Source organism: Lipotes vexillifer, unplaced genomic scaffold (genome assembly GCF_000442215.2).
Source record: "Lipotes vexillifer unplaced genomic scaffold, Lipotes_vexillifer_v1.1 scaffold297, whole genome shotgun sequence".
In the NCBI taxonomy this organism is placed as follows: domain Eukaryota; kingdom Metazoa; phylum Chordata; class Mammalia; order Artiodactyla; family Lipotidae; genus Lipotes; species Lipotes vexillifer.
This window is the reverse complement of record NW_006772098.1, coordinates 1,307,044-1,318,031: the sequence shown is the minus strand read 5'-3', so window position 1 is coordinate 1,318,031 and position 10,988 is coordinate 1,307,044. Positions and strand designations below refer to the sequence as shown.

The 10,988-nt window shown below is 37.2% G+C and overlaps 1 protein-coding gene across 1 annotated transcript in view; it reads left to right on the top strand.

Moving 5' to 3' along the window:
- MALRD1 (MAM and LDL receptor class A domain containing 1) overlaps positions 1-10,988 on the top strand; it is a 608,458-nt gene that overhangs the window by 76,591 nt on the left and 520,879 nt on the right. The window lies entirely within an intron of this gene.

Sequence of the window (10,988 nt, the reverse complement as noted above, 5' to 3'; positions counted from 1 at the left end):
TCTTTCCAATTCCTATGTATAATTAGCGTTTCCACTCCGGTTAGTGAAAAGACTCTACTATTTCTGGCCCTTTGTGACCTTGAGGCAATGTTTCAACTGCCCCTTTTAGAAGGTTTTCCTCCAGCCTCAGGTAGTTTCCTTATGTCCAAGCCCTGGTCAGTACTCAGGTGGAAATTTGGGGGGAGCTCTCTGGAGATCTCTGGAGCTCTCTCTCTTTGCAGCTCTCCCCTCCTGGAACTCTGCTTTATGAACTGTAGCCACTTGAGTCTCCCCGAGGTGCCATCTTTTCAACTTGAGGAGACCACCACACTCCTCCTGGCTTCCCCTCCCTGAATGGCAGCTGGAAACGCGGTTTAGGCAGTAAGCTGGGGAAATTGTATGGCTTAGTTCATTTGTTTCCCCTCTCAGAGATCATTATCCTGTGGTTCTACATTCCCATTGCCCTACATTTGAAAACTATTATTTAGTATATATTGTTTTGATTTCTTTGCTACTGTTAGACAGAAGGCTAAATCTGGTCCCTGATACTCAACCTTGCCTGGAAACAGATAAAGCCTAATTCTTTTTGTTTTTTTGCTTCATTTCTTTGGTCTGGATATGCCATAATATATCTAGCCATACGCTTATTGAGTGACAATATTATGACAATGCTGCAAAATCTGTACTTGTATGCATTTTCTTATATGGGGAGCTTTTATTCTATGCAGTAAAGGACTAAAAGTGAGACTCCTATATTTTTACCAAAAGATATGTACTTTCTCATCAAATTTTAATACTTAAAATTCCAGCAGCAAAAAGGAGTGCTTTTTGCTATTTGCCTACCATCAATAGACATTATATGCTCTTAAGTTTTAAAAAAACTTACGGGTATAAAATGATTTTTTGTGTGTAACCTTGATTTGTCTTTCACTGAAAAATGATTTTTCAAATGTTTCTAATTTTTCAATTTATTTAGATCTTTAATTTTGCTAAATATTTGAAGCTTTCAGTGCATAGATTTAAAAAATATTTTGCTAATATTTTCTTAGGTTTTTAATATTTTTGCAGCTACTGTGTCACATTTTAAAAACTTAATTTTTTTGGTTGCTGTGTATATAAGTACAATTATATTTTTAAATACTGACCTTGTATTCAATGGCCTTGTTAATTTTTTTATTATAGTTAAGAATTTATAAATGTTTCACATTTTCTGGGTTCATAATTACTTTGTCTTCAAATAATGACAATTTTACTTCCTTCTTTCTAAATCTTAAGGCTTCTGTTTTCTTTTTGGTTTTATCGCCCTAGATAGGGCTTCTGGAAAAATGTTAAATAGAGCTTGTGATAGCTGCTGTACTTGTCTTGTGCCTATTTAGGGGAAAAGCTGTCAGTAATTCAGCCTTGAATGCTATAGTTCCTAAAAGGTTGTTTTGTTTCAGATAAAGATGTTTCCAAGCATAGCACAAGGAGATCAGCTCAGTGCTTTGTGTCCACCTAGAGGGGTGGGATAGGGAGGCTGGGAGGGAGACACAAGAGGAAGGAGATATGGGCATATATGTATATGTATAGCTGATTCACTTTGTTATACAGCAGAAACTAACACACCATTGTAAAGCAATTATACTCCAATAAAGATGTTAAAAGAAAAAAAAGATGTTTCCTTCTATTGATAGTGTGTTAAGTTTATATATATATATATATATATATATATATATATATATACACACACACATATATGTAAGCATGTTAAAATTTTTCACGTGCTTTTTTCAGCATATGTTGTGATAATCATATCGTGATATTATCCTTTTTGTTTCTAATAAAATGAATGATTTTTCAAATATTAAACCATTCTTGCATTCCTGATCCAAACCTCCTTTCATTGGTTTTATTTATGATTTCTTTCTTCCTTCTTAATGGTAATATTTGTGATTTTTTACCTAAATTCATTATAAACTCATTATAAATGTTCTCACAGCATGTAAGGACTCCCTTCCGGTCAATTGTATTAAGGGGGTACGTCCTTTGCAAAAGGTGAGGTTGAGGCTGGCCTGGAAAGCTTAACGTGGGGAAACTGACCCCTACATTTTTTTTTTACTTTTGAACTTTATTTAATTTATTTTTTTATACAGCAGGTTCTTATTAGTCATCAATTTTATACACATCAGTGTATACATGTCAATCCCAATTGGCCAATTCATCACACCACCATCTCCACCCACCGTGGCTTTCCCCCCTTGGTGTCCATACGTTTGTTCTCTACATCTGTGTCTCAAATTCTGCCCTGCCAACTGGTTCATCTGTACCATTTTTCTAGGTTCCACATACATGCACTAATATACAATATTTGTTTTTCTCTTTCTGACTTACTTCACTCTGTATGACAGTCTCTAGATCCATCCACATCTCAACAAATGACCCAATTTCGTTCCTTTTTATGGCTGAGTAATATTCCATTGTATATATGTACCACAACCTCTTTATCCATTCGTCTGTCGATGGGCATTTAGGTTGCTTCCGTGACCTGGCTATTGTAAATAGTGCTGCAATGAACATCGGGGTGCATGCGTCTTTTTGAATTATGGTTTTCTGTGGGTATATGCCCAGTAGTGGGATGCTGGATCATATGGTAATTCTATTTTTAGTTTTTTAAGGAACCTCCATACTGTTCTCCATAATTGCTGTATCAATTTACATTCCCACCAACAGTGCAAGAGGGTTCCCTTTTCTCCACACCTTCTCCAGCATTTGTTTTTTGTAGATTTTGTGATGATGCCCATTCTAACTGGTATGAGGTGATACCTCATTGTAGTATTGATTTGCATTTCTCTAATAATTAGTGATGTCGAGCAGCTTTTCATGTGCTTCTTGGCTATCTGTATGTCTTCTTTGGAGAAATGTCTGTTTAGGTCTTCTGCCCATTTTTGGATTGGGTTGTTTCTTTCTTTAATATTGAGCTGCATGAGCTGTTTATATATTTTGGAGATTAATCCTTTGTCCGTTGATTCGTTTGCAAATATTTTCTCCCATTCTGAGGATTGTCTTTTCATCTTGTTTATGGTTTCCTTTGCTGTGCAAAAGCTTTGAAGTTTCATTAGGTCCCATTTGTTTATTTTTGTTTTTATTTCTGTTACTCTAGGAGGTGGATCAAAAACGATCTTGTTGTGATTTATGTCAAAGAGTGTTCTTCCTATGTTTTCCTCTAAGAGTTTTATAGTGTCCGGTCTCACACTTAGGTCTCGAATCCATTTTGAGTTTATTTTTGTGTTATGGTGTTAGGGAGTGTTCTAATTTCATTTTTTAACATGTAGCTGACCAGTTATCCCAGCACCACTTATTGAAGAGACTGTTTTTTCTCCATTGTATATCCTTGCCTCCTTTGTCATAGATTAGTTGACCGTAGATGCATGGGTTTATCTCTGGGCTTTCTATCTTATTCCGTTGATCTGTGTTTCTCTTTTTGTGCAAGTACCATATTGTCTTGATTACTGTAGCTTTGTAGTATAGTCTGAAGTCAGGGAGTCTGATTCCTCCCACTCCGTTTTTTTCCCTCAAGACTGCTTTGGCTATTCGGGGTCTTTTGTGTCTCCATACAAATTTTGAGATGATTTGCTCTAGTTCTGTAAAAAATGCCATTGGTAATTTGATAGGGATTGCGTTGAATCTGTAAATTGATTTAGGTAGTATAGTCATTTTCACAATATTGATTCTTCCAATCCAAGAACATGGTATATCTCTCCATCTGTTGGTATCATCTTTAATTTCTTTCATCAGTGTCTTATAGTTTTCTGCATACAGGTCTTTTGTCTCCCTAGGTAGGTGTATTCCTAGGTATTTTATTGTTTTTTCTGCAGTGGTAAATGGGAGTGTTTCCTTAATTTCTCTTTCAGATTTTTCATCATTAGTGTATAGGAATGCAAGAGATTTCTGTGCATTAAATTTGTATCCTGCAACTTTACCAGATACATTGATTAGCTCTAGTAGTTTTCTGGTGGCATTTTTAGGATTCTCTATGTATGGTATCATGTCATCTGCAAACAGTGAAGGTTTTACTTCTTCCTTTCCAATTTGTATTCCTTTTATTTCTTTTTCTTCTCTGATTGCCATGGCTAGGACTTCCAAAACTATGTTGAATAATAGTGGTGAGAGTGAACTTCCTTGTCTTGTTCCTGATCTTAAAGGAAATGCTTTCAGTTTTTCACCACTGAGAATGATGTTTGCTGTGGGTTTGTCGTATATGGCCTTTATTATGTTGAGGTAGTTTCCCTCTATGCCCACTTTCTGGAGAGTTTTTATCATAAATGGGTGTTGAATTTTGTCAAAGGCTTTTGCTGCATCTATTGAGATGATCATATGGTTTTTGTTCTTCAATTTGTTAATATGATGTATCACATTGATTGATATGCATATATTGAAGAATCCTTGCATCCCTGGGATAAGTCCCACTTCATCATGATGTATGATCCTTTTAATGTGTTGTTGGATTCTGTTTGCTAGTATTTTGTTGAGGATTTTAACATCTATATTCATCAGTGATATTGGTCTGTAATTTTCTTTTTTTGTAGTATCTTTGTCTGGTTTTGGTATCAGGGTAATGGTGGCCTCATAGAATGAGTTTGGGAGTGTTCCTTCCTCTGCAATTTTTTGGAAGAGTTTGAGAAGGATGGATGTTAGCTCTTCTCTAAATAGAATTCACCTGTGAAGCCATCTGTTCCTGGACTTTGTTTCAAGATTTTTCATCGCAGTTTCAATTTCCTTTCTTGTGATTTGTCTGTTCATATTTTCTGGTTCTTCCTTGTTCAGTCTTGGAAGGTTATACCTTTCTATGAATTTGTCCATTTCTTCCAGGTTGTCCATTTTATTGGCATAGAGTTGCTTGTAGTAGTCTCTTAGGATGCTTTGTATTTCTGTGGTGTCTGTTGTAACTTCCCCTTTTTCATTTCTAATTTTATTGATTTGAGTCCTCTCCCTCTTTTTCTTGATGAGTCTGGCCAATGGTTTATCAATTTTGTTTATCTTCTCAAAGAACCAGCTTTTAGTTTTATTGATCTCTGCTATTATTTTCTTTGTTTCTATTTCATTTATTTCTGCTCTGATCTTGATGATTTCTTTCCTTCTGCTAACTTTGGGTTTTGTTTGTTTTTCTTTCTCCAGTTCCTTTAGGTGTAAGGTTAGATTGTTTATTTGAGATTTTTCTTGTTTCTTGATGTAGGCTTGTATAGCTGTAAACTTCTCTCTTAGAACTGCTTTTGCTGCATCCCATAGGTTTTGGATCATTGTGTTTTCACTGTCATTTGTCTCTAGGTGTTTTTTGATTTCCTCCTCGATTTCTTCAGTGTTCTCTTGGTTATTTAGTAATGTATTGTGTAGCTTCCATGTGTTTGTGTTTTTTTTACGTTTTTTTCCCTGTAATTCATTTCTGATCTCATAGTGTTGTGGTCAGAAAAGACGCTTGATATGATTTCAATTTTCTTCAATTTACTGAGGCTTGATTTGTCACCCAAGATGTGATCTATCCTGGAGAATGTTCTGTGTGCCCTTGAAAAGAAAGCTGTTTTTGGATGGAATGTCCTATAAATATCAATTAAGTGTATCTGGTCTATTGTGTAATTTAAAGCTTCTGTTTCCTTATTTATTTTCATTTTGGATGATCTGTCCCTTGGTGTAAGTGAGGTGTTAAAGTCCCCCACTATTATTGTGTTACTGTCTATTACCTCTTTTATAGATCTTAGCAGTTGCCTTATGTATTGAGGTGCTCCTATGTTGGGTGCATATATATTTATAATTGTTACATCTTTTTCTTGGATTGATCCCTTGATCATTATGTAGTGTCCTTCCTTGTCTCTTGTAACATTCTTTATTTTCAAGTCTATTTTATCTGATATGAGTATTGCTACTCCAGCTTTCTTTTGATTTCCATTTGCATGGAATATCTTTTTCCATCCCCTCGCTTTCAGTCTGTATGTGTCCCTAGGTCTGAAGTGGGTCTCTTGTAGACAGCATATATATGGGTCTTGTTTTTGTATCCATTCAGCAAGCCTGTGTCTTTTGGTTGGAGCATTTAATCCATTCACATTTAAGGTAATTATTGATATATATGTTCCTATTACCATTTTCTTTTTTTTTTTTTAATGTATTTATTTATTTATTTATTTATGGCTGTGTTGGGTCTTCATCTCTGTGCATGGGCTTTCTCTAGTTGTGGCAAGTGGGGGTCACTCTTCATCGCGGTGCGCAGGCCTCTCACTATCGCGGCCTCTGTTGTTGCGGAGCACAGGCTCCAGACGCGCAGGCTCAGTAATTGTGGCTCACGGGCCTAGTTGCTCCATGGCATGTGGGATCTTCCCAGACCAGGGCTCGAACCCGTGTCGTCTGCATTGGCAGGCAGATTCTCAACCACTGCGCCACCAGGGAAGCCCCTTCCTATTACCATTTTCTTAATTTTGGGGCGTTTGTTTTTGTAGGTCCTTTTCTTCTCTTGTGTTTCCCACTTAGAGAAGTTCCTTTAGCATTTGTTGTAGATCTGGTTTGGTGGTGCTGAATTCTCTTAGCTTTTGCTTGTCTGTAAAACTTTTGATTTCTCCATCGAATCTGAATGAGATCCTTGCCAGGTAGAGTAATCTTGGTTTTAGATTCTTCCCTTTCATCACTTTAAGTAAATCACGCCACTCCCTTCTGGCTTGTAGCGTTTCTGCTGAGAAATCAGCTGTTAACCTTATGGGAGTTCCCTTGTATGTTATGTGTCGTTTTTCCCTTGCTGCTTTCAATAATTTGTCTTTGTCTTTAATTTTTGCCAGTTTGATTACTATGTGTCTCAGAATGTTTCTCCTTGGGTTTATCCTGTATGGGACTCGCTGCGCTTCCTGGACTTAGGTGGCTATTTCCTTTTCTGTGTTAGGGAAGTTTTCGACTATAATCTCTTCAAATATTTTCTCTTGTCCTTTCTCTGTTTCTTCTCCTTCTGGGACCCCTGTAATGCAAATGTTGTTGCGTTTCGTGTTGTCCCAGAGGTCTCTTAGGCTGTCTTCGTTTCTTTTCATTCTTTTTTCTTTAGTCTGTTCCACAGCAGTGAATTCCACCATTCTGTCTTCCAGGTCACTTATCCGTTCTTCTGCCTCAGTTATTCTGCTATTCATTCCTTCTAGTTTAGTTTTCATTTCAGTTATTGTATTGTTCATCTCTGTTTGTTTGTTCTTTAATTCTTCTAGGTCTTTGTTAAACATTTCTTGCATCTTCTCGATCTTTGCCTCCATTGTTTTTCTGAGGTCTTGGATCATCTTCACTATCATTATTCTGAATTCTTTTTCTGGAAGGTTGCCTATCTCCACTTCATTTAGTTATTTTTCTGGGGTTTTATCTTGTTCCTTCATCTGGCATATAGCCCTCTGCCTTTTCATCTTGTCTCTCTTTCTGTGAATGTTTTTGTTCCGCAGGCTGCAGGATTGTAGTTCTTGCTTCTGCTGTCTGCCCTCTGGTGGATGAAGCTATCTAAGTGGCTTGTGTAAGTTTCCTGTTGGGAGGGACTGGTGGTGGGTAGAGCTGACTGTTGCTCTGATGGGCAGAGCTCAGTAAAACTTTAATCCGCTTGACTGCTGATGGGTGGGGCTGGGTTCCCTCCCTGTTGGTTGTTTGGCCTGAGGCACCCCAACACTGGAGCCTACCTGGGCTCTTTGATGGGGCTAATGAGAGACTCTGGGAGGGTTCTCGCCAAGGAGTACCTCCCAGAACTTCTGCTGCCGGTGTCCTTGTCCCCATGGTGAGCCACAGCCACCCTCCCCCCGCCTCTGCAGGAGACCCTCCAACACTAGCAGGTAGGTCTGGTTCAGTCTCCTATGCCGTCACTGCTCCTTCCCCTGGGTCCCGATGTGCACACTATTTTGTGTGTGCCCTCCAAGAGTGGAGTCTCTGTTTTCCCCAGTCCTGTCAAAGTCCTGCAGTCAAATCCCACTAGGCTTCAAAGTCTGATTCTCTAGGAATTCCTCCTCCCGTTGCTGGACCCCCAGGTTGGGAAACCTGATGTGGGGCTCAGAATCTTCACTCCAGTGGGTAGACTTCTGTGGTATAAGTGTTCTCCAGTCTCTGAGTCACCCACCCAGCAGTTATGGGATTTGATTTTACTGTGATTGCACCCCTCCTACCATCTCATTGCAGTTTCTCCTTTGTCTTTGGATGTGGAGTATATTTTTTGGAGAGTTCCAGTGTCTTCCTGTCGATGGTTGTCTAGCAGCTATTTGTGATTCAGGTGTTCTCACAAGAAGGAGTGAGATCATGTCCTTCTACTCCACCATCTTGGTTCCTCCTCACTATACACCTGGTAGTGCAGTGGACAAGAATCCACCTGCCAGTGCAGGGGACATGGGTTCAATTCCTGGTCCAGGAAGATCCCACATTCAGCAGAGCAACCAAGCCACGACCACTGAGCCTCTGCTCTAGAGCCTGTGTGACAACTACGGAAGCCTGTGCACCCAGAGCCCATGCTCCGCTACAAGAGAAACCATTGCAACAAGAAGGCCGCACACTACAACGAAGAGCAGCCCCTGCCCGCCACAACTAAAGAAAGCCTGCGCACAGCAACGAAGACCCAACACAGCCAAAAATCACCCCTCCATTCTTTATTTTTATACTGTGCTGGTTAGCTATCCCTTCTGGGGTATATGGGTGTACAAGAGTTTTACAATGAACAGTTCAGATTAACAGGAACACTTTCTTTGGCATATTGTAATTCCACAGGTCTCTTAAGTCAGTGTATTCTGTGGAGCAGGCTTGCAAGAAAATAAATCCAGAGATGTATTCCTAGAAGTACATGGGTCTGGGGTCAGAGTTCAGTATCTTTAGGCCTAACCTGCATATATAAACTTTAAGTCAATATTATTTGTTTTTCAAATATTTGGTTAAAATTCTCTCAGGATTGCTTTTAGCTTCCACATCAGTTTTTACTAACATAATATTTTCATAATATCATCTTTCCATCTAATAACATGTTATCTCTTTTCATTTAATCAGAAGGCTTATAGTTTTCCATGGAGTTTTATAATGTTCTTCATATAAGTCCTGTCCCATTCTTGTTAAATTTATTCCTACATATTTTGTATTATTGTTGTTAACTGTAAGTAGAATATTTCTTACCATTCTAAATCCCGTGTCTTACTGCTAAAATAAATAAAAATGACTTAAAATTATTTCTCTGTTTCTATTTACCTTACTAAATTCTCTTTTTAATACTTGTGTTTTTTAAAAGATAGAATTTGTTGGGGTTTCTATTTTTACAATTATGTTATTGGCAATACATGTGGAACTCTCTATTTTTCTATTGTGTTTACTAGAAATTTTATTCTCTTGACTTCCACATTTACTAGATTTATACGATAATCCTAGTCCAAGATAATTAATATTATCTCATATTTCCTCTAATTACTAATGGTGACACAATTCTCTAGGTAGTTTCTCATTTTAATTAAAATAGTTTTGTTGTTTACCATTGAAAATGTTATTTATTTTGAGGTTGGTCATTAATCTTTATTAAGTGTTTTTTAAAAATATTTTATTGAGGTTATTTGGAATGGCTGACTGTTTTTCATAGTCTTTTCAATATTTGTTGATATGAATCTATGATTTTACTCTTTAATTTGTTGATCTAATTGACTGTTGATAGGTCTGTTTAATCAAACCTCTATTCTTGGAAAGCTCACTTGTCAGGATACATTATTTTTTGATAAGAATTTCAGGTTCAATTGAAACATTTTAATTTGAATTTTGTATGTATGATCACAAGTGTTATTGCTTTATTTTTATTCTGTTTTCATCATTCTTAACATTAGAGATATCTGGCATCATAAAATGAGTCAGGGAGCTCTCCATATTTTTCTAAGACCTGAGATATATGCAAGTCATGTGCAAGTATTTATTCTTTAAAAATTAAATAAAATTAAATAAAATTCAGCTGCAGGGCCATATGTTCTGTTAGATTTTTTTCCTGTCACTTTTCCAGTTACTTTTGTGGCATAATCAATTTGTTCAAACCGTTTGCTTCTTTTAGATTTTGGAGGTTTAGTGTTTATATGTTTCATCCTTCATTAACTTCTTGTTCGAAATCATCCATATTGTTTTAAATGACCAGGGGAGTAAGATCTTTGAATGTATGTTAATTTTTAGAATTTTAATTTATGTTTTGACAATATTCAGTTGAGTTTTACTTGAATCTCAAGTAAAGGATTTTTAAGCTGGATTAATTTTTCAAAATCATCTTCTCCTACTCGACTCTTTTATAGGGGAGATAGAGAATTTAATGAGCTCATATATACTGTTTCTGTTACTCTTAGTTTGGATTTTGGGAACAGTGATCTTTATCCTTCCCAACTGGCTTTGAGATTTAACACCCATATAAACTGGGTTCTATTTTTCCCACTCAGAGACCATACTGCTGACTTGCGGCCTTGGTTGTTTGGTTAAACATGTGGTGGTATCTGTAAAGTAATATGTTTTAATTCTGAAATCCTTTTCATTCTGTGCAGTCAGCATTGATCGGTGTCTAAGAAAATCACCTTCTGAATGTGTTTTTTTCATCAAAATAGTTGGCTTTACAAGTTGCCCATCACTCTATGATTATCAAAGGGCAGGATCAGGACTTGACATTGTTTAGCATAACCTTCCTTGTAAATTTTCAATATTCAATGAAGCTACCCCTGACAGCCGTTCAGAATGTGTGATCCTTTGAGCTGTTAAGAGATGTTATCCCCCCCCACCCCCCATACATTTACCATGAGCACATCCACTGTAGTTAAAATCTAGAAGCAGTTATTTTGTTAACACTAGATTAGATCTTCAATTAAGCTTTCATCCCCACTAGCACAGACAGCAGTGTCAAACATGTAAGCCCCAGGAGAAACCAAACTCATTCTATAGGCTCTATCCTTCAGTATATCGTGAAGAAACTTACAAGCAAATGTCTCATGGGAATTTTGTAAGGGTATGTTGAATATCTAATTGTAAACTTAGAAGCTTCATTTAAT